A 27,454-nucleotide genomic window follows, 5' to 3' on the forward strand; every position below is an offset into this window, starting at 1 on the left:
TGTGTGAGTGCTCGGGTCAGGTTTCGGGGAAGAGGGAGAGGGGGCGACTGACAGTGTGAGGGGAGGGGGGGCTGCCAGGAACTAGTGGCTGGATGGGCAACCCAGCAGGCGCTGGAAAACTAGCAGCTAGAGCAGAAGCCGTAGCTGGGGTAGCCTGCCGCGAACCAGCGCCCGAAGGGTGAGCGATGAGTGTGGCTGCCCCTGCGTCAGTAGGTGTGGGGGGAGTTTGGGGAGTGCTTTGTGATTGTAAATGGGAAAGGAATGGATTATAATCCAAAAAATTATAATCCTCTTTTTGAAGTGAGTGAATTTTGGAGAAGGGAACTCAGTTTTGACAAATTTCACATGACGACTAATAAGAATTTTTCCATTGGACATATCCTAACACTTTGAACCACGATGGTTGGAAGCGGGATCTAAAACAGAATATATGATAATCATATCATAAAACAAAATATATACATAAAATAGAATATATGATAATCATATCATATATTTTAACAATTTATGAGAGAAGAAAATTAAAAACTGAACTGAACTGAAATTTAGTTGAACAGAACAAGCCCTAAGTCGTCCATTGGAGTAGTGATTGAAGTTAAAGTATAATAAGCATCAGGTTCGAACATTAATGCTAATAACTCATTTTTTATATAAATGTTGAATAACTTATCTCTCTTTCACCCTTGAATTCGGACTCACACAAAACTATTTCTTCAAGACCCGCCAATAATGTACAGAGTAATATATTTCGTTGTTGATTTAGTTTTCATTTTTCAATGATTGTAAATGATAATTGTAGACAACATCTTCCTTTCTATGGGTGGATTTTGTTCAAATTTTTTTGAACTTAAATAATTTTAGTGAAATTTAATGGAGGTCAAAGAATGATTGGAGGTATCTTGTTAGTCTTACATGTCTATAGAGGCACACAAAAAATTAATTTTTAAATCAAACACAACATATTTCCTTTGTTTTCTTCTTACTTGAAATATATAAATTTTTTCATGTTTGTCAATGTGTAACTACAACAGTTTATATCTATATTTATAAAATTTACTCATATAAAAATAATATTTTACTTTTTTTTTTTGAATAGCAAAAATATTTCATTAATTAAAAGTCATACGACATCTACAATAGAGATTCGACGTTAACAAATACATAAGATATTGAATCAAATAGAATTTTCCTTCATAAAAACTACGATCGTCGAGTAGATCTTGCACTGCGGAGCATCTCCCGCTTATATCGCTGAAAATTACAGCCTTGTTGGAGAGACAATCTAACAATCCTTTGTAGCCGTGAGGATGTTTTCCTTCTGATTCATCTGTCCGTATTCGAAAACTTGATAACTTTTTCACCAACGAAATAATTTCACGACAATCCATTAGATCTGCTACCATGGATTCAAACCTAAGAAATTTCTCCCTCGAAAAGAGGAGATAAACCTTGTCTTTCGAAGGAGGTCGAAAAACCCTTGTCTTTCGAAGGAGATCGGAAACCCTTTCTTTCGAGGGAGAAAAGTTCCATCGATTGGGGCTTTCCATCGATTAAAATCGATGGAAGCCCCTTCAAAATTCAACAATGGAGGCTAGGGTTTTGGAGAGAGAAAGGAGGAGAGAGAGGAGAGAACTACCTTTTTAAATAATATTTTACTTTGTAATAACGTAAACATTGAAATAAATCTAATTGAAATAAATATTGAAATACATCAATTTGAAAACATATTTTAAACAAAGGCGTATGTGCCAAAAACTCACAATACAAACTGACAATTCTATTGTCACTATACAAGGTTGAAGATACTACCCAAAAGTGAAATATTTTTCCCTACCTCTTAGAACCCAGCAAATTGCCGATTTAGGAATCGTTTGGTTGAAAGTAGGAATTGCAATTCCTTGAAAATTTAATTTCCCCTGTATTGGATTTTCTTAAAGAATTTTAAAAGTGTTTGGTTAACCATGCGATTGGGAATTTCCACTTCCCTAAATTTCCCTAGAAAATAAAGCTCCTCCATTTTGTAAGAAATGGAAATTCCTAAATTTGTCAACCAAACACCAAAAAATTTCAATTCCTAGAAATTTTAACTTTTGATTTTTTTTTCGTCAACCAAACGACACCTTGATAAAAGAGTATCGGGTACTAACTTAGTCAATGCTAAGTTTTAAGTATTCTAAAGAAACACTAGCCTAAACACAATTAGGTGGTGCCGGTGGTGGTGGTTCCTCCTCGATCGATGGCGGTCGAGAACGTAAATACTCTTGCCACATAGCACTAAATCGTGCTTTATCCCTCTTTAACTTCTTTCTCTCTTCCCTTTGAACAGCACACCACGTACAAAAGAAGCAAAGGATTATAACCCCAAAAATTCCGGCTGCCACTTTTATTACTCTACCATGTTTTAACCATTTTATAGCTTCGTCAAAGAACTTATAGGTTGACTTCATTGTTCACCCCAATGTAATTTTTCTTTCTTTTCCCTTGACTTAATTTACTTTACAATATTTTAATTATAATATTAATTGGTTAAAACTTTTGTTTACTTAAATAATGTGTGATAAACAAGAATAACATGCATTCTTACCCTTTTTTGGAGTATAATTTTAAAGTTAAGTTTTAATTTTGTTTCCTTTTTTAGTCCTTTATTATTAATTATATAATTGTTGTTTTGGAAACTGCTTTTATTTTTTACTTTTGTATTGACATTAATTGTGTAAACATATTTTGTTATGGAAACTAATATGATGGGAGTAGGAAAACCTGGCAACTTTTCCTGAGTTAAGCATACATGAAGGAGCTAAAGTTTTTGGTTTTTCACCGTTAAGGACCTTATAATTTTTTTTTTCATCTTTAAGGACCTCATTGGTCAAAAGTTAACTACACTAGTTAGATTAGTGAATTCTTTAGTTTAAAAAATAATTATAAGAAAGAACAAAAGGTAAACTTCTATAATTTTTAGTTATAAGGACTTAACCATTTAAGTTTCATAGTATATCGATTTCTTGGATGAATAAACTAAAGGGGTTAGTATTTTTTGAATTAAAAAAGATATGGAGTAATGGTCAAGAGTTCTTTTGTTATTACTTCATACACTTTGGATAAAAGCAAAAAAAATTCATGGAGATATATAACTTACTATTAAGTGTTGAGTATTCGTATAAATGTTGATTTTAAATTTATAAGAGTCCATTTTAACATTGATACAAGTGTTAGGTTGGTTTTAAAATTCTATGCTAAAATATATTTTTATCAATCTCAAAAAGCCCCCCTTTCTCTAACTTCCTTTATTGAAATAGTGAGTTTAAATTAATTATTAATCGATGTAATTATATAATTAAAGAAGTTTTAAAATTTTATTATATATACTTCAATAAATAAGTCAAATTATTTAACTAGAAATATATTTAATTACCAATAAATCAAGAGGGGCTCCTTATTAGAATAACATAATAGTTTGTCAAAAAAAAAAAATGCAAGAGATAGAGTACATTTGTAGGTAATTTATATTTTTTTTCTTTTAAGTAAAATAGCTAAATTATTAATATTATAATAGCTTAAAATTATACTTCGATGCAATATTTACTTTTGAATTTAATGTGTGTGTGTTTTTTTTTTCCTTTTCTTAATAAAAAAAAATACAAATATTACTATACATTAACATTTGAAAAGACAACCCATGGTTAAAGGTGAGTTAAGTGACCAAAAACCTTAACTCGGGTCCTTAAAGGTGAAAAAAAAATATAAGGTCCTTAAAGGTGAAAAATGCAAAAGTTTAGGTCCTTTTATTAGCTTAACTCAACTTTTCCTTTGCTCTTTCTGGTATCAAATAAATTGATTAGAATGTCTGCTAGGCTTGCTTACAAATTCTTAAATGGACCTAATTTACACTAACTTATTGTGGACCACCAACATTAGAGACAATATGATTGTTTTATTAATAAATAAAATGTCACTATATTAAAATAAAGGTTATTATATTGAAATAAAAGTTAGTGTGACATTAAAAGTTACTTCCTCTGTTCTTTTTTACTTGAGCTGTTTCTTTTATCACGCTTGTCAATACAAAACTTTAGTGATCAATAATTTTATTTTTCCATAAGTAAAAATTATAAAAGTTGTATATTATAATGGTACTTATTGAAACGAATTCAAAAAGATCTCACATGAATATATTTTTTCTTACATATCATTCACAAAGACGGTCAAAGGAGGGGTGATGAATAGTGTAAAAATCAAAGCGGGTCAAGTAAAAAAGAACGGAGGAAGTATAAGAGATAATTTTTTTAATGAAAATTTTAATATAATGGTCAATATGAATAATAAAGACCACTATGTTAAAATTAGGTCACTACTCAACGTAATATCGCATTTTAAGTTCAAATAACATTAAAGGTCACATAAGTTTTAAAAAAAGGTTACTATGTTAAAAATAAGGTTACTATCTTAAAATTAGGGGTCACTATGTTGAATATAATGTCAGTTACGTGTGTATAAACCTTAGGTTCACAATAATATTATTGTGGACCAGGTCCACAATAATATATTATTGTGGACCAGGTCCACTCAAGATTTTCCGAGGCTTGCTAGCCTCGGTCCTTTGTATCATGAGAGTGAGGGATAGCTCAAGTGGTTAGAGCTTATCTCCTGATTCCAAGAGATTTTGGGATCGATTCTCATCCTGCCCTTTGTGAACACCAAAAAAAAAAATACTACTGTGACGAGGCAGAATGTTTCAATTAGCATTTAATAGTAGTGCCAGTGCCAATAGAAAAAGGATATAGCTTCGGCCTCTGGCAGATTTGGGGCATCAAACACCTTGCAGATACGCTGTTCACCTTTTCCCTTCCTGAACATCAACCTTATTGTTGATGCATCGGCTAAGACATGACCGGCTGCTGGCTTCTTAGGGTCCGTAACAAAAACTCCTCCTGGGTCAGCGATAACTGCAAGCAGCATTTGATTAGTTGGCTAGAGTTCAATGGTTTGATTAACAATTATTTGCATAAATCTCTGCTAATGAAAATTTAAGTCAGATTATAGAGATTATTACCTTGATTAGTAAGATATACAGCATTGTTGAACTCTTCAGCAAACTTCATCAAACGAGACAGCATTTGGGCCAGTTTTTGCTGAAAATGCAATTTAATTCCTGTCACTATATAGAACTAAGAAAAATAAATGAGATAATCACTGCATCAAGGAGATCCTTCAAGTGTTCATACATATTTGTGTGCCCTGAATAGTGTTTTGTTTCATATCTTTCAACAAATTACCTGTCAGTCTGCAAGCTCTCCTCTTCTTGTGAAATCCACTCGGAATAGAGCAATGACAGAATCTACAATCTAAAAAATTCAATGAAAATATGATGTTAGCCAAGAATATCATGAGGATTTTCTGGTAAAAAAAATTGTGAGTACTCACCAGTAATCGGAAGGGTTCCTCAGCCATTTTTGCTGCCAAGCCAAGGAGGTTGTACTGATGTTCATACGTATATGCACGTGCATATATGATCTATAAGATTGTAAGATGAAAATAAACCATCCTGTGTTATAAAATTCAGACACAAAATTAAGTGGTCATCAGGTTGCATTTCACATTGTCTAGGACAGCAGCAGCATCCATGATCCATCCCAAACCTTTCAGCAATTGGCACAATACGATCTGGTCAACTGTAGTTGATATGTTTTATTTTTTCTTATGTTGGTTGATATCAGACATTATTTGGCTTATATGTTTTTTTAGTTGGTTGATATATTTATTTTGTTGGCTAATATGTATGTTTTAATTGTTGGCTTATATGTTTCATTTTGTTGGCTAATATGTTTATTTTGTTGGCTTACCTGTTGCTTTTGTTTGCAGATTTCATCCTTTAATTGGCTGATATGCTTCATTTGTTGGCTAATATGTTCCTTTTGTTGACTTATTTGTACCTTTTGATTGCTATCCTTTTTATTGGCTGATATGCTTCTTTTGTTGGATGATATGTTCCATCTCTTGGCTGATAGGTACCTTTTGTTGGCTGATATTTTACTCCTATTGGCTTATAGGTTCCTTTTGTTGGCTGATACGTTTTTATTAATGTCTGATATGCCCCTAGTATTGAATGATATCAAACATGATCAATTAGCTAGTATGCTTATTTTTATAGCTGATATGTGTCATTTATTGGCTAATATGATTAACAACATAATTTATGTTATTAACATAACATATACTAGTACTACATATGAAGCTCTTTTTTTTTTTTTTTTTAATCTCCTTCTCTATCCTCTTTCCCATTTCTTCCTCTCTTCTTTATTTTCTTCTCTCGTCTCTTTCAATGGAACAACACCGACACACCAACACCAACACACCGAACCCAGCCACAAATCCTCACGCCAGCCTGCCGCACTAATTCCACCGTCCACCTAACCACCGTCCACCTAACCTACCAACCACCACACCACTGAACCGCACCCAAAGCGCACCCAAACCGCCACCACAAAATCGCACCACCAAAATTGCACCCAATTCGCATCCAAACCACCACCAAATCGCACCACCAAAAGCACCACCAACAAATTTCGAAACAATACCCCTTTGGATTAATTATAATTGTTTATAATTGATGTAAATTTCTGATTTTAATTTAGATCTAGAAACAAGGAGCAAAGGAGAGAGAAAGAGAAGGGAAAAGAATAAGGAGAGAGAAATAAAAAGCAAAATAGTACATGACGCATAAACTGTTGGGTGCGGACGTCCGCACCGTCCGCACCCAATAGTTTGTGATCAAATAGTTACCACCTAATTACCATAAGTGACCTAAGTATCAAACACTGAGCTAGGAAGGCTACAATTATGAGAACAAATTTTTGTTACAGAGTCTAAGATAAGCTAAATAAAAAATTATTGATAATAAATATTAGCAGCTCATCTTGTGTGCGGTTGGCCATAACGTTTGGTAACTTGTAAAAGAACAAAATAATCCCTATAATATTAGTCTAGTAACCAATATAATACTAACCGAGTAACCTCTTTAACGTTGACAGAGTAACTCTTATAACACTGACTAGAGTAACCCTTACAACACAAACCAAGTAACCTCCTTGATAGCTGGTCACACCATGTGACCAACCACATATAAGAATTTGTGAAAATTACAAAGTGGAAAGGAAAGTGTATCACACTATCACATCATTTTTTTTTTTTAGGAAATCAATAATATGAATTTTAGAAAAATAACTAGCAAATATGTGTGTTTGAGAATTGAGACTTTGAGATCATTGAAATTTTACACGTGCCACCTATTTTAGGATGGAAGAAGTAGTATGTTTTACAAAATAAACTAACTTAAGTTATTAATTCAATAACATTTATTTCAAATATAAATTATTGGTATAAAATAATTACATCCTAGAAAACAAATGTCTAAAAAAGTGTTGATAGAATTTAATCTAAACTTCTTAATCTCATCTTATCATGTTTGAAATAAATTGACATCAAACAAAATAGGTTGAACGTATTATTTTATAACGAAATAGAATAAGGGGCCGTTTGGTTGGGGTTAATAAAGAAAGGGAAAGGGAATAAACAAGCCTCATTTCCTTTGTTGCTGTTTGTTTATCACTTTTAATCATTCCCTTTATCCATTTTTATTTTTGAGTTTACCCAAAATCACTCTAAATTGATTCCCCACCCCCTTAGACTTTTCCATTCCCTTTCCTTAGCCACCACCATGCCCACATCAGCCACCACCCTTCTACCCTACCCACAACGCACAACCACCACCCAGCAACCTCGACGTCCCTCCACCGGCCATCGCCGACCCCCAACAACCTCGCAGCTCCCTCGAAAACCTTCCCCGATCCCTCGTCGGAACTCGTTGCCCTTGTTCGCACCTCTCCTACTCCTCGCTAGAGGTCGTCACACCTACCCCATCCCTCCCCTTCCCCGAAAATATCTCCACTCCCCGGAAAACCGTCCCCCCACCAACGAGCAAAGTTTGAATTGAAGAAAAACGAGCAAAGTTCGATTGAAGAAAAACGAGCAAATGTTTTTTTTGTTCAATTCAGCGAAGTTCGAATTGAAAGAAAAACGTGAAATTGTTGGATTTCTTAATTGGGGTTTTTTGGGGTTTTAGGGTTCTTATATGGGTTTTCTGGGGTTCGAATTGAAAGTGATTAGGAGAAGGTATTCCGGGGAGGGGAGGGATGGGGGAGGTACGACGGGATCCGGAGGATTTCGACAAGGTGGTGGCTGGACGTTGGGATGGCTTGAGGAGTGGGAAAGTGAATGAAAAGGGGTTGAGTGGTGGTGTTGGTAGTGGTGATTCCCTTTGTTATTTTAAAACAAACAACATATTACATGGAATGGTTTTTCATTTCATTCTCTTTGAATCCCTTTGTTCATTCCATTCCGTTTACCCCGTGTGAACCAAACGACCCCTAAGTCCAAATGAATAAAGCCTTGACCGCTTAATACTTTAATGGAAAATTTGCTAATTGCAGTCATTTAAATTTTGTATTTTGCAAATTACAGGTATTTAAAACAACAAAAATTTCACCAAATGCCCCTGAGTTATTTTTTTATCCACCATATACCCATGAAAATTTTCAAATTCACCGTATACCCCTAAGTTTAACAAAAATGTTACAAAATGCCCAAATGACTAACGGACGTTAACTCCGTTAGTCATTAAGGCTAAATTTGCCACGTGACAACCTATGATTGGTTGTTATTTATATAATTTTAATTTTAAAATAATAATTTAATTAATTATCAAAAAATAAAAAAAAATAACTCACCCACCATAACCACAACCACAGCCCAGCCCCAGCCACCACCCGCCGGCGCGGTTTCCGTCAAAACCCCAGCGCCGGCGCCACCCCAAACCCGACACAAACCAGCGTGTAGCAGCTGTCGTTCGAAATAAGTTTCTCACTCACAAGTCGTAGCTTCGCTCCTCTGCCGTGTCTGTGCTCCCCCCGTGGGTTGGGGGTCGCGTCCTTCGAAAATCCGAATTCGAGGTTTGGGCGAATTCGGTTTTCTCAGTTGCCTTGTCGCGTGAGAAACTTGTTTCGAACTGTCCCCTTTTTCCTGTTTTTTAAGGAAAATAAGGGACTGACAGCTGTTATATTTGGTTACCCCCGTCGCGTCGTTCGCTTTCATGCGTGTGAAAGTAAGGTCTCCCCTTCTTCATCCGTAGTATCTCCCCGGAACGAGCCCTTTCCTAAATGGCTAAGGCTTGCAAGGGCCCTTTTTGGGCTTTGGTGTTTTGAGCTAGGTTTTACGGCTTCAGTCCGGTAACCGAGAGCTAATTTTTCAATTCCTCTGGTTACAGCGAATTGGACCTTTTATACCCCCGGATCAACGCGTTTACACGCTTGTCTTTTTTCGGGCACCAACCTTTTCACAGGGCGCAAGGGTAAAAAGCTGTCTATCCCGAGCAGATAAGCCTTGCCTCGCGTCCTGCTACGTCAGGTAGTATACCTTCTCAGATGTCCAAGGAGGGCAACATACATCTAAAGAATCCTTTCACGTGTAGCCTTCGAATTACCCCCAATCCCTAAGCTAAAGCCCCCGGTTTGCAATAGGTATCTGTCACCCCAAACCTGACGTAAACCATCCACTCCCCAATTTTAAAAGCCCCTTCATCTCTTCCTCGTAAACCCCTCCCCTCCCCACCGTCGATGTTCGAATTCCCATCCCCATGCCAGCGAACCCAAGCCGCACCTCCCCCCAGTCGTATCCATCCCCTGAACCACCACGTCGAATCCCAAAATAAAAAAACCCAAAATCGAAACCCTAGATTTGATTTTTAAGGTTTCGATTTTGGGGTTTTAGTGTTTAGGGGTGGTGGTTTTTGGCGAAGAGTGCCGGCGAACCCAAATCCCCCTCCCCCTTCCATCTCCAACCCCATGAAACACCACGTCGATTACCAAAATCAAAAACCCCAAAAACTGAAACCTAGGGTTTCGATTTTGGGGGTTTAATGTTTCGAGGTGTTTGACTTAGGTGTGCAGCAGCAGTGTGGGGGAGGGGATTGGGCTGCCGGCGAAAGGTTTTCGGGGGTGGTTGCCGAATTCTCAGCTTAGGTTGTTCGGCGGAGAGGGTTTTTGCAATTCAAAGCAAGGAGGGAAAACGGTGCGGTGGTTCGAGGAAGGAGCGAGCACCAGCGCGGGGTTGCTGGAAGGGGTGGCGGCTGGGCTTGGGGTTCGCCAGCAGAAGGTGGCAGGTTGGCATTAAAGGTGATATTTTTTTTTTTTTGAAATTTTAATTTAGTTTTTTTTAAAAATATATATATATATATATATATATATATATATATATATATATATATATATATATATATATATAATATTTAGTTAAATAATTTTAAAAAATAACCAATTAGATCCAGCTCGTGGTGTACTTAACCCTAATGACTAATGAAGTTAACATCCGTTAGTCATTTGGGCAATTAGTGACATTTTTTTAAAAATCAGGGACATATGGTGAATTTGAAAATTTTCTTGGGTATATGATGAATAAAAAAATAAATCAGGGGCATTTGGTGAAATATTCGTTAAAACAAGATTGTAAATTGCAGTCCAAAAGTACTACTTCCTCCATTCCTTTTTACTTGACTCACTTTGACTTTTACACTATTCATCACCACTCCTTTGACCATCTTTTGTGAATAATATGTAAGCAAAAACATATTCATGTTGAATCTTTTTGAATTCGTCTAAATAAGTACTATCATAATATATAGCTTTAATTTTTTCTACTTATGGAGAATTAAAGTTATTGATCGTTAAAGTTTTGCATTAATAAGCGTGAAAAAAGAAACAGGTCAAGTAAAAAAGAATAGAGGAAGTAATAAATTGCAAATTGCAATTCAATTCAATTTTTCATTGATTTACATGTCAAAAATGTTCAGTTAAGGTTTTAGGGGTCATTTTAGGCCTTAAGGCACCAAATTAAGCTCGGAATTGGCAAAAACTTAACATATAAGGGCCTCGATTTCATGGCAAAAACTAGTTGCACACAAATCGATACATTTTTTATATGCGAAACGATGCACTTACCTACATCGAGATCAATTCTGACCCTTAAGAGCTAACATGACCCCTAAAACCTTAATGAAATAGTTTTGACACACAGATCTAGAAAAAACTAAATTGGGTTGCAATAATTTACAATTTTTTAGTACTTTTGACCTGCAATTTCTTTTTTAAATGGCTGCAATTTGCCAAAAAAATAAATAAATAAATAAATGGTTGTAATTGACAAATTTTCCTACTCTAATACTCACAAGTGTTTTTAAGGCTATGTTCTCGTCACCTTATAATATAATATGATAACTTGGTTGAGAAAAAATAATTTATGATCAACAAAAACGGTTAAATAATTTAATTTAACAAAAATAATTTAAGTTTAGTAAAAATAATTTTATTTAGCAAATTTAAATGTAGTTCAATAATAATAAAAGAAAATCTTATACATAGTATATAATTTAAGAGACATTTTGCATCACTTAATCACAACACACCAAAACCCAACTCTCAATTCTCTTGCTTTTTTATTTTTTATTTTTTTTATGGTGTGAAAATAACTCTCACAACTCCAAATTATTAACTTAAAAAAATCATTATTTCTTTTAAACAACTTTATAACTTTATAACTTCCACTTAAAAAAAAAAATTATAACTTCACTTATACTAATTTTTTTCTTGAAACGTACATATATTCCATGCATTAGCATGGGTACATTCTAGTTTATTTACAGTTATACAATTATACTTATACCATGAGAATATGAGAAACATGACATTTTTCTCATATTGAGAAACCGGGGGCTGCCTCTAAAAATAAGGTGGTTTACTTTACTAAAAAGGAGAAAAAAAAAAAGTGGTTCACTCCCAAAACTCCTTGCCCTTTGGTTTTAGTTAGGGGTGTCCATAATTCGGATAAAAACCGAAATCCAATCCAATCCAATCCAATCCAATCCAAACCGAATTATCAATTCGGATTGGATCCGAACTTTAAATCGGATTGGATCGGATTGAGATTTTTTAGAAATTCAGATTTTCGGATTGGATCGGATTTACCCTAATTGGATCCAATCCAAACCGAAAACCGAATTGTAAAATTAAGCTTGTATAAATATGGATTTCTTTATTTTTTGAAGTTTAGCTCAAATACTTACTACTACAAAAAATAAATTAGGGAGACTTTGTATTAATTAATTAATGACTTGACGTTGAACTATTTATTTTACTCATTATTTTAAAGACTTTTATTTTTATTAAAGCTTTATTTTTATAATTGTATTAGGAGCTAAAAAGTAATGTATTATACTTCGGATTTTTGGATCGGATCCAAATAACCGAATTTTAATTCGGATTGGATCGGATTGGATCAAGAGAGAAATTCAGATCGGATCGGATTGAAAAATTGAAAACCGAATTATATTTCGGATTGGATCGGATTTGGACTAAATCCAAACCGAAAACCGAACAGACACCCCTAGTTTTAGTTACTTGTATAGGTGTACAAAATTACATCTTAGAGCACTATCAACAATTGTTTGAGCAAAAATTGGTTCTCTCTCTATCCACTTTCTCTCAATTCCAACTCAGGAGTATTTTGGTAATCATATTTTATCCCACCAATTATTAAAAAAAAAAAAAAAAAAAAAAAAAAAAAAAAAAAATTCTACACCATTCTCTCTTATTTTTACTAATATACTCCTACATTTTTCTCTACTATATTACGGAGTATTCTTATTCCTTTTGTTTTACTGTCTTAAAGACCCCACATAATTACTATTCATCTTTAAAAATATTCTATGAGCAATTTTCATTTTACTCATATGCATTTTTGCTTTTACTCATTAATGTAAGTTATTTTTGTCATAATTTCATCCAAAATTTTGCTCATTTTTTTTTTCTCATTATTGGGAATGCACTCCTTGCCCTCCTAAATCTTCGAGTTTTGCATTGACATTTTGACATGACAAGTCACGGTAAACTACGATCATTCTCAAATTTTTTTACTTTTATTTTGTTTAACTTCAAGGTAAACTAGTACTCTGGTAATTTAAATAAATCACAATTTGGGTTAAATTTCTCTCAATTTTTATAATGTCTAACAGGACTATCACGCATCAATCGGTGCTGGCAGACTTAGGTAATACATCGCTTTGCTTCTCCTGTTTCATTTATTTTTGTTGATTTAATATTACCCTTTTCATAGTTTGTGAAATTATGGGATGCAGTTATAGTTGATTATTTTATCTAAGATAGAAGATCGTGAAATGTCCGAATTTCTAAGCTAATAAATCGTGAGTTATGGTTTTGATGCGTAACATTTTCTCCTAATTGTATATACTTTGTGTATTGTACTTATTTTAGTGTGATTATACTACGGAGGAGGTCTAATAGTTTAAGTCGTCTTTAGTTCATCTTAGGGCCTGTTTCGTTCAGCTTAATTTCAGTTCAGCTACATATCAGTTCAGTTCTTAATTTCCTTCTCTCATAAAGAATTCATTTCAGTTCAGTTCAGTTCAGCTCCAATTAGTTTAATTCAATTCAATTATTTTTAGTAAATCGAAACAAGCCCTTATTTTCATTTACATGTGAAAAAAAAAATAGTTATAATGGTTGTATAAAATAAGTTTAGAAGAAATGAGTTAGATAAGGCAAAATTAGGATTATTCAAGTTTAAATTATAACCACAGAAGTTTAGTTGTTCATATACATCTTAATTGAAAATCAAAGAAAAAAGTAAGGTTGGTTTTGAACTATCCCTTTGTCTAGGCTCTAATATATGTGACCATAGAAATATTGTTTATTTTATGATAGCTTGAAATACGAAGTATTATTTTTAGAGTAATGGAAATTGCAATTTGAAGTTAGTGGACTTATATGAAGTCGAGTTGTAAAAGTATATTGGGGATTGGAAATTTGGAATCAAGTGAAATTACTCGATTAAATAACTTAATACTACCTCTTTTCTTTTTAGTTGTAACAAAGGGGTATTATATGTGAGACATAAAAAAATTGTTTTTTTTGCAACTAAAAAGAAACGGACATGGTACAAAGTATAATATTTTTATGAGGTAAAAATTGATATAATGCCTTTATTAGCAAATGATATGCTGCATTTGATATTTGCAAAAAATTGTTGTACTACATTGTACAAGTAAAATTTTTGAACCATTTTTGCATTATCGACATGAGTATGTCCTTTCATGGTGATGATTAGAGAAAGTTATAAGTTGAAATCAAAGTTCAAAATAGTTTTTTGTGTTGCTACTTGCTAGTTTATCCTAACTAATCTTGAAACTTGTTACAATAGTAGAGTGCTTATGAATTATGAACTTATGATTGGTTCTGAATCTATTAGGGAAAAGAATGTAATTGTTCTGTAATCTTTGCCTTCACTGCCATTAGCCAATAAACACTTATAGACACCAGTTCTGGTGGTATATAATATCGTGCTTTGTCAGTTTGTTGAACAATGATTATAATTCAAAGCTTCTGAATCCCTTTTACTTATGGTTTGGGTATGTCTCTTGGCCTATCGAGTTTTCTTGACAAGTACAGGAGCCAGAAGATTTTATTGAATAATTGTTTACACTTCGTTCTTGATCATAAATGTAATACATATATGTGTCTACCACATCCCTCTTCCTTCATCCAAGCTTGTGTCTACACGACTATACTTCATAGGATATCTGCCTGAATTTGAGAAATTATAACTATAGCATAGAATTCAGGCTAGGATTTGAATTCTGCTTTGTCATATACGTTAAGGGTTGCTAATAGAATGTATATGTATCTATTCTCTCTGGAATTTTTATGTTTCCTTCACCAACCTTGAAGCCTGTTTTCTGAATAACTGTCACTTTAGTTTTATTTTCCCTTTTTATTATAGATGGATAACTTAAATCAGCTCTACTTTTTTGATACATTGTTATTACTTTACTCGGCTCTCATTCTTTCACCGGGGTCCTGTAGTTTCCCTGAGCGAGCACCATTCCTCCGAGACTGTTGCAATGTAACACAAAAAAGCTTATCACTTCAGCAAGGTATCACAGTAGGCTAACTCTGATTTTCTCTGTTTGAGTTGGTGCTCCTATATAAATTCACCTCTTTATCTTTAATAACTAGTAAGGTGGAGACTGGAGAGTTGACTAGTTAATTATATCTATAGAAAACTTGCAATTGGCTTGTGGGAAGCTCCAATAAGGAACTCCCTCCAAAAATAAACGTATGCCACTAAATGCAGCGAACACACGGTATTCTTTAGTAAAAGGCGAAAGAATAGTTCGCTTTGTGCTCACTGCATGGCTGCGTGAAGTTTACTGTAACGGGCTTTGTTATTTATACTGTAAAGTCCGAGCTTTGATCTTCTTTCTTGACTGATGTGGGACTTTTGTGACTTTCCCTTGTATCTTTTTGTGATCTGTGAAATATAATTTCAGAGTAGTAACTATCGTGACTTTTCCACAAACAAAGAGATTTTTTCTCTTGCTTTCTTAAGTGGGGAGGACTCTATCGACTGACAATGCCACTTGTTGAATGCTACTTCCTACTTTCCTAGATATGTATCCAAATTCCAAACACTTTTTTTCTTTCTTTACTAAGATGAGATATTCAATATATCTGAACCTTTTGTTTTGCTTTTGAGTTTTTCTGCTGAATGGAACCTTGATATACTTCGGGCTATCAGGGGTGAAAAATGATGAATAAAGAGATTCATCTGATTCCTCTAGATTCTAGAGTTTGTGCTATGGTTACGTTGAGAAAATGACTTGAATTTGGAGTTTTAAAGTGGCACAAATGTATTATTTCACAGATGTAATTTTATGTCATTGTAAAAATATACTTGACCCAAATATAGTGAAGCCTTAATTTACAGAATCTGTAAAACATGAGAGACCCTAGAAAATTAGACACAATTAGGCATGTGTAGGAGCAACTTGCTTCTTTTCCAACTCATCATATCTCCCTGTGTCCATGAAAATCTTTCTGTTAGGCTTTGGCACACATTAAGAAATTTAGTAGGGTGGGGTGAGAGTAAGAGAAAGAGAGTTAGTAGAGGGATCTAATTACATGATTTTAGTGTAATGGACTGACTTTCTAGGATTAAAATCTGATTTAATAATGCGAGTAAATAAAGATTAAAGCTTGGAGTTTGATTGATAATGGTTGAAAGGTTACAAAAGATAGGATAATAGCTTAATGCTATCAATCTTCAAAAGTGAGTTTAGCTCACAACTCTCCAAAATGGCTTTAGGCCATGACTCTCTTTAGGTTTCCCTAATCAATTTCTGCCTACCTTCATTCTACTCCTCTCTACCTATTTGTACTAAGGACTATTAACCCTAATAAACTAATATAAACTAGAATACCTATACTACCCCTCCAGATTGATCTATTACATTTAGTGAGGAAATTTTCTTTTTCAAGTAATAGGAAATATTTTTGAAGACATCCTGAAAAGGATTACAGGAAAATTATTTGTGGACATAATGAGTATAATATATGTTAGGCTATTTACATTACAATTGCCTATTTGAACTTATTGTTTTTATATGAAAATCAGGAGTGACCAGAATGTGTTGTTTATCATCTGAGTAGCAGGCTCTCAATAACACAAATTACAACATGCATTTTAATTTTGGAAGTATTATTGGTCAGGGGTTGCGCGGACACAGACCCCCACTATCACAAATTATGACATACACTCTTCCTCTTGGGAAGATGTTAGGCTAGTGCCCCTCCTAATGTGCAATGGAAGCCACCAACCTAGGCCATGAGCCTTCTTGATCGCCCATAGACCTTGTCCAGGTAAGTATGTTTATTCATGTTCTATACTTTCGATTTATATCTAGGATGCTTACATTTCTGTTATTTCATTGATGTGGGACAACAAACAAATTTCCTAAAACTTTGCTGAAAAACCTCAAAATGGGACAATATAGTTGGTAATGTAATGGTCCATTTTGGTGTTTAGACAAGTGTGGTATAGAGGATTGAAGTTCAAAACCTCGTCTACCATTTGGTAACTGGTCTATGGCTGGTTCATGGGGTGGTACTTGTGTCTGATGCTCTGAAGATACGATTCCTGATTTTGTGAATAATCTATGTGAACCTTTTGTTAAGAGTTTATTTATTCTAGTTTATCAGTATAGACAGCTAAAATTTTGTGAACCTTTTACATCCTTTCACAAAGTCACATTATTAGTGAACCTTTTGTTAAGAGTTTATTTATTCTAGTTTATTTCCACTATACTAATTGCTTTTATAAAAGAGAGATACTATCTACTAGTAAGAGGATGTCTATTGGATGATTCTTGGAAAGCTGTTTAAATTTCACATTATTGATGGTATTTGGTTCTGGGATGATTCATGATTGTGTTCAGGGAGGCTTGTTAATATGATGTTTGTGTGGTGAGGAGATTGTTCTTTTACGTTTAAGTTTGTATGTGTGTTTACCACTGTTGCTTTTCTTTGATTTCTTTCATAAATATAGTTTGAGTTTGTATGTGTGTTTGCCACTGTTGTTTTTCTTTGATTTCTTTCATAAATATAGTTTGAGTGCTTGCATTCATCATGCTTGGGTTCATTTATACAGAAAAGTGAGAGAACCACATAAACATGTTACAGTTCTTCTTTGCTTTGACTGGGCTTAATATTATGTGCTCTATTAACCTCAGATGACTATGCTTTAGGTGAGATCAGTAATAGTTACTGAATCGAAAGTCAATGTGGTTTATATTCGATGGCATTACATTCTGAGGTTGTTCATTTGTAAAAGGTTAACAAGCTAGGTCTTATTGAAATTATTATAGTATGAAAGCTGTAGATGGTCTGCTTTTGTTTTTGAAGAGAGCACAGAATCATTTCATCTATATCCTTTTTTATCCAGCCAGCTCAGATTCTGATTCCTATTTCGGTGGTATTTTAGAGAGTAGAAATACTTTAGATGATTATAGCTTGTAAAGAAAAAAAAAATGTTGTGATTATGTTATGTTATAACTATTTTAGTTATCTTACTGCTGTTTATTCTAATTCCTCAATTCTTTGTCACTTGGATATTCTGAAGATTTTGGCTTCTGTGTAGACATGTAGTGTTTTTAACTGGTGGTAAGGCTATTGCTATAATAAGGGTATCATTCTTTACCATTTGTTGGGGCTAGTACAAAGTATATAATGTAAATTATCCTAGCTTGTTTGAGGACGCTTTTATTCTTAGCTTCCGGTCTCATGAATTTTGGTTTTATCTTTTCTTACAATTTGAACAAACGATGATTTATGGTTTCAAAGAAACATGACTTATGCCTTAGTAGGCTGTCGGCCTGTAGCCTTATGCTTAATATGCCACAAGGATTAATCAGCTGTAGTTGCAATAAGCTGGATGACGTAATGATTGTTCTTTCCTGTTCCTTTAAATTTAGCTAACGCATTATTAGTGAACTGCATAAATTTGTGTGTCATTCTTTGTCAGTAATTTCTTTATTGCATCCATTAGAACATTTGCCAGTTACTCTTACTCATTTAATTAAATGAAGATAATTCTTTGTACTGGAAAATTTGTCAAAGATAAAGCATGTCTGTTGTGGTAGTTGTTCACTAACCTTTGCTAGTTTTTGATGAGTGATTTTTTATTTTGGACAGTGCTTAGTGGCAATAAATTTTTTCTCTAGTTGTTTTTGTCCCATTTATCTGCTCTTAATGCTTTACTTTATGAAAAACAAGTAGGCTCCTAACTACGCAGAAGCTGTGTGTGTGTTGAAAGGCACTAGTTGTTTAATTTGTTTCTGATAAAATTGTTTCTGAAATCATCTTAAATTGTTTATGTTAAATTACGGGCTTAATCTTTGATTGGAAATAGGTCATTCCACATGTTGAATATTGACTCTGTCTCTCACAGACAGGCGATGGTTGAGGCTGGAATGATCAGAAATTCGATAGAGGACTGTTATGGCTTTCTTTCTCTTTTGGCGGTAAGATCAGTTTTAGTAGCTGTTATTAAGTTTTTGTCAGCACTTCAGCAGAATAGTTGATATGTGGGTCATTCACCCACAATGATGTTAAATTAATTCAAGGGGATACTCCATAATTGTAGCTTGCTTACCTGGATCTTAGAGCATTGCCCTTGAATCACATTACTACACAGGCTTACACCCCTATGACTCGGCTTGGAAAACAATTTTAGAGGTGTTAGGCTGTTAAAATTTACTCTAGCAATTTTGACATCACCTGTGTATGTTGTATACAACTGTTTTTGTCAATGGCAGGATGCCAGGACTATGTATGCTTAACGCTTTAGTTAGGGTCCTTAACTACTACTACACTTGGAAGTATGAAAGAAGAATTTTAAATAGCATAGGGAGCACTTCCTAAGCATACCTTGTCAAACATCTAATCTATAGATGGATATATACGAGTTGTTAGTATGATAATAGAATACCAAAGTTTTGGAATGAAATTCTGGCAACATGTGTGTAAATTTGGTTCACATTAAATATGTTTAAGTAATAGTATACACCTCAGGATTTAATTTTATTTTATCCATCTTTGTTTTAAACACTTCAAACAAGATCAAATGGGGAGTCATCTTCGCAAGCTGTTCAGAATGGCTGGCATTGCTTCATGTCAGAGTTGTGAACCTTATTGCCAAATTTCCCCTCCATGGCGGATCAATCCTATTTTCTTGTGCTCTGTTTTGTCTGAATGGCTCTGAAGTCATTTTCAAAAAAATAAAAATAAATTAGAAATGCATAGTCTTAAAGTCACTCATACTTGGTGACGCATCGTAGAATTTTTGAAATGTTGGTGAGGTTTGTTTTGGAACATGTACTAATGGTAATCAGAAAGTAGTTTACTTAAAAGATAGGGGATGGTCATTTAAGATTTGCAAATTTCTAGGTTATTGGAGGCTGATATGGTCATATAGGTGACTAGGTGTGAAGCCTGGATATCCCACATTGAAACAATATGCAGATACCACTCTGTTTATATTACACAAGCTTCTGCTATAGATTGTCTCTTTGGAGACATCTGATAAAATTGGAACGATACAGAGAAGATTAGCATGGCCCCTGCGCAAGGATGACACGCACAAATCGAGAAATGGTCCAAATTTTTTTGACCTTTTTGCCCCTGTTTAATAACGTGTGTTTTGCTTCTATTATTTTTTTTCTTGCAGTGATATAAAGTTCTTTTGCTGTTGAATTCATTACATGTTCTCTACCATGAAATTAGCACTTGATTGTCTACCGAAAAATAGTGTATAAAGACATCTGATAAGATTGGAACAATATAGAGAAGATTAGTATGGCCCCTGCGCGACACGCACAAATCGAGAAATGGTCCAATTTTTTTGACCTTTTTGCCCCTGCATTTAATGTGTTTCGCTTCTAATTTTGTTTTTCCTCCAGGGATATAAAGTTCTTTTGCTGTTGACTTCATTACATGCTCTCTACTATGATATTAGCATTTGATTGTCTGCTGAAAAATAGTGTATAGAAACAAAATCTGTGTTCCTTCCTTCTCAACTTTCATATCCACTAATTTGATTCCTAGTGGTTCTGTTGAGTACACTGTGAGTACCGTGTTGGCGTATGCTCTCCTAGCCGTACTGTTTTATTTAGCTGTAGAATGACTTTTTTTTTTCCTTATTTATTCCAAGTGACAGTGTTCCATTCATTCCTTTGATGTTAAATTGAAAATTTACCACATCTTGGATGACAATGATGTAGTTGACCGCCAATTTCCTTATACAACCGTTGTACCAGCTGGAGGTACAACCGTTCAACCTTCTTACAAAAGGGGAAAATTAAGGCGGGGGGAGGGGTTATAATGTTTACTTTTCGTTTATTATTTATTGGTTAAGAGAAGGTGGGTTGTAACACCTAGCATATGCATGTTGCATAAGACTTTTTTTAGTAGACAAGATACTACTAACTCTACTTGAAAAGTAACATGGTGAGGTCGCCGGATTCTTCATCTTGAGTGCTATTTCACCCAACGGGCAGATCCTGAGATCCTTATTCTACTTTCAGATGGTCTCTATCTATTTTGGGCTATTTGATATACATCCAGTTAAATTGGAATAGTTATGGCAAATAAAATGTGATTTGTGTGACAAATTGAGAATGAACCATTGCTTAAGATGAAACTGTTGATCCTTGGAGATATTTTGTGCCCTCACTTATTGACTTGTAACAAATACATAAATACTTCTAATTATGTGAGTTATCTACTTTCTACAATCATTTTTTAATTGCTGACTGTGAATTTCTCCAGGTATCCATGCGGACATTTTCAAGTTTGATAATCCCACATCAGAAAGGTGAAGGAAAAGGTCAATGCCACATGAAAAAAAAGGTAACTTGTACTAAGAAAACCATACCTTTCTCAGCCTTTTGGCTAATATCAAGTGTAGTGTCTGTTGTTCTTATCAGTTTAATATCTGTTACGTAGCTTAACTTGCATGTTGCTGTTGAAGTTGAGAGGGGATGGGTAAAGGGAGGAAGTGGTTACCCTGTTATGAGGTTACTTTTTGGTACATAAATCTAAGTCACTTCATCACATGACTTCCCAAGTTGCCTTCCTTTTTTTAGGGAGGGGTGTTGGTGTTAGGTTGCTGATGGAGGGGGGAGGAGATTTTAGGTCGGGTGGTGGAGAAGAATGTGGTCGGTAATGGTGGGGGAAGAGGTTGGTGTCCTTGGTGGTGGTGGTGGGAAGTTTTTTTTCTTTTCTTTTCTTTTTTTTTTTTTTTTTTTTAAAGAATTATTGATGGATAGATAATGTGCTAATTACACCAATTAGTTGTGACCATGGGTAGATAGTATGCTACAAGCCTACAATAGGTTTTTTTTTTTTAAATTGTTAGGGCTAATAAAGTAGTATGAGTTTAAAAGTTAGGATTATTAGGAATCATGGAAAGACAAGATTTTTATTCGCAAACCACTAAAAAGGTGAGATGACTATAATCAATCTTTTTAAATACAATTTTTTTTGGAACTTGGTCTCTTTACTCTTGTTAAAGAGGTGTGGAAATGTAGAGTGCCAAAAGAATATCCTTAGACATTTTATATGACTAGGGGAGTTCGCGCGCGGTATAGTTAGCCATTATAGGAGAGTTATGCGCTTGGACCTCGTAATTTGCAAAATTGCTCCATAACGATAGTGTAAAATCAATTAAATAATAAGTACTTCCTAAATTACAACATTTTCTTGCTACATTGTTCTTGACATCAAAATTGCTCTTATAAAAGTGAGAGGAAGCTAATTGTTAAGGGCATTAAGTGATGCATGCTGTTGTGGTTTCTTCTTTTGTCTATTCTTTCATCCCACTCATTTTCTTTTGAGCCTTTTCTTTTCACCATTAGCTGTTAAAATTAATAGACAGAAAATTAGAATACTCTATATAGCCCTTTCATGAGCATTAAAAAAAAGAAGTTATATACTTAATTTGTATGTTAACAAAATTTCATAAGCTTAAAATTATCACAAACTCAATAATTCCTATCCATTTCTCCATATCCAATCAAAAGGAATATGTACACATTATGCTTAATGTCAATTAATAGACATAAACAAACTTAAATTCCAAAACCCTTTACAAATCTATGAATCGGCCGGTAAGTTAACCTTCCATAACACGCAGTTTAAATCCACCTTGAGTTTTCATCATTGTTGGGTATTTGTATTTTACATATGTCTCAACCTCCGGAGCACTTGTGGACTTGTGGTGTCTCAGCAACCTAAAGAATCACACATGAAATGAATAATAGTATGTGAAGAGTAACTGAAAGTATGTAGCATAAAAAGAAGATTACTTTGTACATGAGAACTCATCTTGAAAAACAAAGTAAGTGACTTATTGATTTATTATTCATTCATTCCCATCTACGGCCGTGTATTTAACATATTTTCCCTATTTGGATTATTGTCAACAACAAAATTTCCCCAAAAAGTACAATCTTATCAAAAAAACCAAATTCAAGTATATAGGTATTACACGAAGTATCACATTATAAGTTCCCTAACAACCTCCTCCATAAAAAATAGGATTATGTTAAATCACAGACTATATTAACTAAGTTTCCAGATTTCTAAACCAGAAACCAGAATTTTTTCTTTAAAAAAAGAACTCTAATTAGTTGGCTTGTAAAATCTAATCAGTGTACAATGCTTTAGGTGTTGATATTAGCTATTTAGTTAGTAATTGACTTATTCCTTTTACTGTTGCTGCGCTATGATGGCTAATCTTTCTTATACATAATTTTAATGGAGGGGGAAATTATGGAAATCCAATGGATCGGATGAACTTCGACACCAATAGTAGTTGTACAATCAAAACATACACTCTCAAGTCTCAATCATCAAAATATTCACCTCTAAAATCAGGTAGCAACAATTAACAAAACTTTTGTTCACATTTCTTCTAAAATTCACCAAGAAGATGCCTTCTAACAAATGTAGTCTTTCCCAGCACATCCAATCATATCTAACCCAAATCACAAATCGATTAAAACAATCAACCCAAAAACAATTATAATTGCAAAATTAAACCCACATAAAATACCCACATAGATCTAACCAAAATCACAACCAAAATATTCAAAAGAAAAAAAATTAAACAAATCTTAAAACATAGATACGAAGATCTTCGTGTAGTGTATTAAATTTCATAAAATTATAAACTAAAACGAAATAGGATAGGAAAATAACCTATGCCAACAGAGGATAGGAGAATATGATGGAAAAAGATGTGAATAGAGAGAGGAAATGGAACGAAGAGACGTTATTGAGGCTTGAGAATGTTAAGTGTTGAAAGAAGAAGATGAATCAGTAAAAAAAACACAGAGGAGAAAGGAAGGAGGTCATAGGCGTCAAAATTAAAATAGGGGTATAAATGTAAATAAACATTTTTAGGGTTAAAATGGTCTTCACACTATTCATAAGAGATTTCTTCCACTTTTTATAAGGTAGGGATGTATAGAAAATTTGCCAAGATATTCTTTTGACTGTATCAACGTATGGGACAAAATCAGTGGAGTGCCAAATCCTATAATCCCTCCTTGGATACGAGTCATACAATGCGAAAATATGATTTGTATCATCGGTAAGAGCAATTAGGTCGTATTACCAAAGTGTGAAATTGAATAACTATTTCCAAACATTCCAAATAGGGAAGAATAACTAAAAAGAAATGAAGGAAGTAAACTTATGGACAAAGTTGGATTATGTGAACATTGCAATGACTATAAAATCGAAGGATGTTTTTGTGTAATAAACCAATTTCTTCATTTGCTCGTGATGGAAGTTTGGAAGTGCATAGCAGCTAACCTACTCTTATATACTACTCCCCCCGTTCACAAATGATTTTTCCTGCATTCCATTTAGGACGTCCACACATAATCTTCTTGGAAATGAAAGATTTTACACTCAATCCATGTGATGTGGACCCCTTTATTAAATTTCTTTTCTCACACTCCACCCCACCCTAATACGTAGTAAATTTCTTAATATGTATGTCTAAGTTTAACAAGAATATTATCTGTGAATGCATGGAGTATTTATGTGTGATAAACCTTTCTATATTCGTCACAAAACCCACTAGATTCTAGGACTTTGGTCTTTTTATTGCAAATACACTCTTTATCATGTACTCTTGAGTTTTAGAAGTTTTCTGTGAACAGGATTCCTAATAAGAAATGATATTGATTTCCTATCCACAACTGAAGTTCTGTACCACATCGAAAAGAAATAACGAGGGTGCGGAAACTTTATGGAATAAAAGGCAGGAGATGAAACAGAAGAAATCATACCTTTCTCGGCCTTTTGGCTAAGATCAAGTGTAGTATCTGTTCTTATCAGTTTAATATCTGATATGTGGGTCAATGACTCACAACGATATTAAATTTATTTTTTATGAGGGGGAATCCACCACAGTAGCTTGCTGCTGGGATTCTCAAGTGTTGCCTATGCGTTGCACTACTGCACAGGCCTGGCACTCCTCACCAAATTATTATGTCAAATTTCTATCTGAGGAGCATATTGCATATATTAAGGTTTAGGCAGTTAGTGTGTTAATACAGAGATTAATTTGTGCAAGGATGAATGTTTGATCATATTTGTTGGAAAATGTTGAACTGTTTGTATGTAAGGGGGTCTCTCTTTTCGTTCGTTACACTTAGTTCTTGTTAAATTACAACATTTGAGATGTTAGTGGTTTTTTTCCATTGTGAAAATGGACTTGTTGCAGCAGCTGTCACACACATCTTGAAGGTTTTCTGCTTCAAAACAGGTCACATGGTGATATATAAGATAAGGGATAATAACTCTATGAGGTTATATAATATCTAATATAAGGTCTAATAAAGTCCGATAAGATAAGGTAAGGGTTGATTGGTTCAAATAAGATATGTGAAATTAAGGTAAAGAGAAACACTATTTTATATTCCTAGACAAAATCATTTTTAGTCTTCATGCATTTATAATCTTTTGATGAAGCTGCTACTTTGGACTGTCATAGTGTCATACTTCTTTAGTTCGCTTTTATGGTGTTCCTCCATGGAACTGAAAGCTGAGTTCCCATGCTGTTTGCTTAATATTCAGAGGCTTCTTCAAGTCTTTCATGATCCAATCCTTCTCTTAGCCCTTCTTTTGGCCTATAGTTAAGGAGTGATGTACCACATCGAAAAGAAGTGACAAGGGTACGACAACTTCAGGAAATAAAAGGCAGGAGATTAGACTTAACAAATCATACCTTTCTCGGCCTTTTGGCTAAGATCAAGTGTAGTATCTGTTCTTATCAGTTTAATATCTGATACGTGGGCCAATGGCCCACAACGATATTAAATTTATTTTTTAAGGGGGAAGATCCACCACAGTAGCTTGCTACTGGGATCTTCAAGCGTCGCCCATGCGTTGCACTACTGCACGGGCCTGGCGCACCCCACCAATAATCAGCTCAAAAGTTAATCAGAATCTCTGAAACTGAATGTATTTGTATTCCGTACTCCATGATTGCGTGGACAAATTTATATTATTTAAGTAATATGTTTCTGATTTTTTGTTACAGAGACAACTTATCTACTGGGCTCTTATGACAATTATGTTACCGGAAATTCATTGTGGTATTGTAACTTAAATCTGCAATTCTACATCAACGTACATTATTGTGATGCTGAAATATGCGAAGTCCTCATTAAATAGTTTTTTTTACTTAACTATTTAATTTTCACTTCAGGTAAATCCCATAAATTGGAACTATACTGTGAAGATTAGCATGGCCACTACACCAGGATGATACACAAAATCCAGAAATGGTCCAAATCTATTCTCCTGCTCCTTTTTTTTTTTATTGCCCCCTTTCTGCTGTTATTCATACTTTTTATAGGAAATATATTTGTCTTCCTATTTTTGTTTAAAATATTATCTTTAATAGCATACCTTGTCCTATTTTTAAAGCTGTCTTGAGTTTTGATGGACATGGTATGCTTTGATGTGGCTCATGATATACATATTCAGACTATGTGCCTGATAAGGATCGACTATGTCAAGACAATCCTAAAAATTGTTATTTAGCTGTAAATAATTTGTACGTATTACAGCTAAATAACAATTTTGAAGAGGAGCCATAGTGGATATAGAAGAGATAGAAGATGGTGTTTGGTGATTCTTATTGCAAGCACATGAATTTCAATCCAATGTAGAGATGCTAGACATATAGGTTGTTTAATGAGATAAGCTGCCTAAATACTCTTTGTGATGGATGCCCTAATCGAAGGTGCTAGTCAAGGGAATTAGGTTTAATGCTCATGAAAACTAGATGTTGGTAGGAACTCTTTGGATGTGTAACTGTCGATGCAAAATTGCGATGGAAATGATAGTACAAGCCATTTAAGGAACATAATGAACATTGTTTAGTATGAGAGAAGAAGAGTAATTGAAAAAGAGAACCAATGTGATAAATTTTTTAAACCTGTACCTTCTCTAGGACTGTTAATAAGCCGAGCCGAGCCGAGCTTCAAAGAGTAGTAATTGTTACAATTGTGATTTGTTTGTACCTTAGTCCCAGTAGTCAGGGACAACTGGCTTGTTACAAGCTCCTTGAAGGAACCCATTCAACAACTAATGTATGCTGTTTAATGCGACAAGCAGATAGTGTTCTTTAGTAAAGTGTGAAAGAATAGTTTGCTCAACTACTCTTTGACATCTTCAATCAATAGGTTTCAACAGAGAAACTCCAATAAAACCTGCCTATATTTCTGGTTATATGTACCAATGTGATACATACTATCCAGTTCAAATATTGTGTGCATATACACCATTCGTTTTCTGATTTGATGGAATGCATGCGTACTCTGTGTGAAATGAGACAAATGCATGGTGTTTATTCTCTGTGATTGAGTTGGTGGACTTGGTAAGAGTATGATAGTTGTTTTAAACACTTGTGCTTG

At 34.2% G+C, this 27,454-nt stretch overlaps 6 non-coding genes and 3 pseudogenes across 6 annotated transcripts; 6 read left to right on the plus strand and 3 right to left on the minus strand.

Annotated features, from left to right (window-relative positions):
- Nucleotides 1-4,743: 4,743 nt before the first annotated feature.
- LOC145591862 (meiotic recombination protein DMC1 homolog) lies at nucleotides 4,744-9,690 on the minus strand (annotated as a pseudogene).
- A 5,513-nt stretch (nucleotides 9,691-15,203) lies between these two features.
- LOC145593337 (U5 spliceosomal RNA) lies at nucleotides 15,204-15,319 on the minus strand. Its single transcript, XR_014102683.1, has one exon. It is a non-coding gene; the product is annotated as a U5 spliceosomal RNA (small nuclear RNA).
- A 1,348-nt stretch (nucleotides 15,320-16,667) lies between these two features.
- Nucleotides 16,668-16,828, minus strand: LOC145593202 (U1 spliceosomal RNA). Its single transcript, XR_014102577.1, has one exon. It is a non-coding gene; the product is annotated as a U1 spliceosomal RNA (small nuclear RNA).
- Nucleotides 16,829-20,020: 3,192 nt separating this feature from the next.
- On the plus strand, nucleotides 20,021-20,123 carry LOC145593361 (U6 spliceosomal RNA). Its single transcript, XR_014102703.1, has one exon. It is a non-coding gene; the product is annotated as a U6 spliceosomal RNA (small nuclear RNA).
- Nucleotides 20,124-20,249: 126 nt separating this feature from the next.
- LOC145593379 (U6 spliceosomal RNA) lies at nucleotides 20,250-20,359 on the plus strand (annotated as a pseudogene).
- A 1,027-nt stretch (nucleotides 20,360-21,386) lies between these two features.
- Nucleotides 21,387-21,557, plus strand: LOC145593272 (U2 spliceosomal RNA; annotated as a pseudogene).
- Nucleotides 21,558-24,813: 3,256 nt separating this feature from the next.
- Nucleotides 24,814-25,010, plus strand: LOC145593237 (U2 spliceosomal RNA). Its single transcript, XR_014102609.1, has one exon. It is a non-coding gene; the product is annotated as a U2 spliceosomal RNA (small nuclear RNA).
- A 744-nt stretch (nucleotides 25,011-25,754) lies between these two features.
- On the plus strand, nucleotides 25,755-25,951 carry LOC145593225 (U2 spliceosomal RNA). Its single transcript, XR_014102599.1, has one exon. It is a non-coding gene; the product is annotated as a U2 spliceosomal RNA (small nuclear RNA).
- A 279-nt stretch (nucleotides 25,952-26,230) lies between these two features.
- LOC145593372 (U6 spliceosomal RNA) lies at nucleotides 26,231-26,332 on the plus strand. Its single transcript, XR_014102712.1, has one exon. It is a non-coding gene; the product is annotated as a U6 spliceosomal RNA (small nuclear RNA).
- The last annotated feature ends 1,122 nt before the right edge of the window (nucleotides 26,333-27,454 follow it).

The sequence above is a fragment of the Chenopodium album genome, chromosome 18, assembly GCF_948465745.1.
Source record: "Chenopodium album chromosome 18, dcCheAlbu1.1, whole genome shotgun sequence".
Lineage (NCBI taxonomy): Eukaryota > Viridiplantae > Streptophyta > Magnoliopsida > Caryophyllales > Amaranthaceae > Chenopodium > Chenopodium album.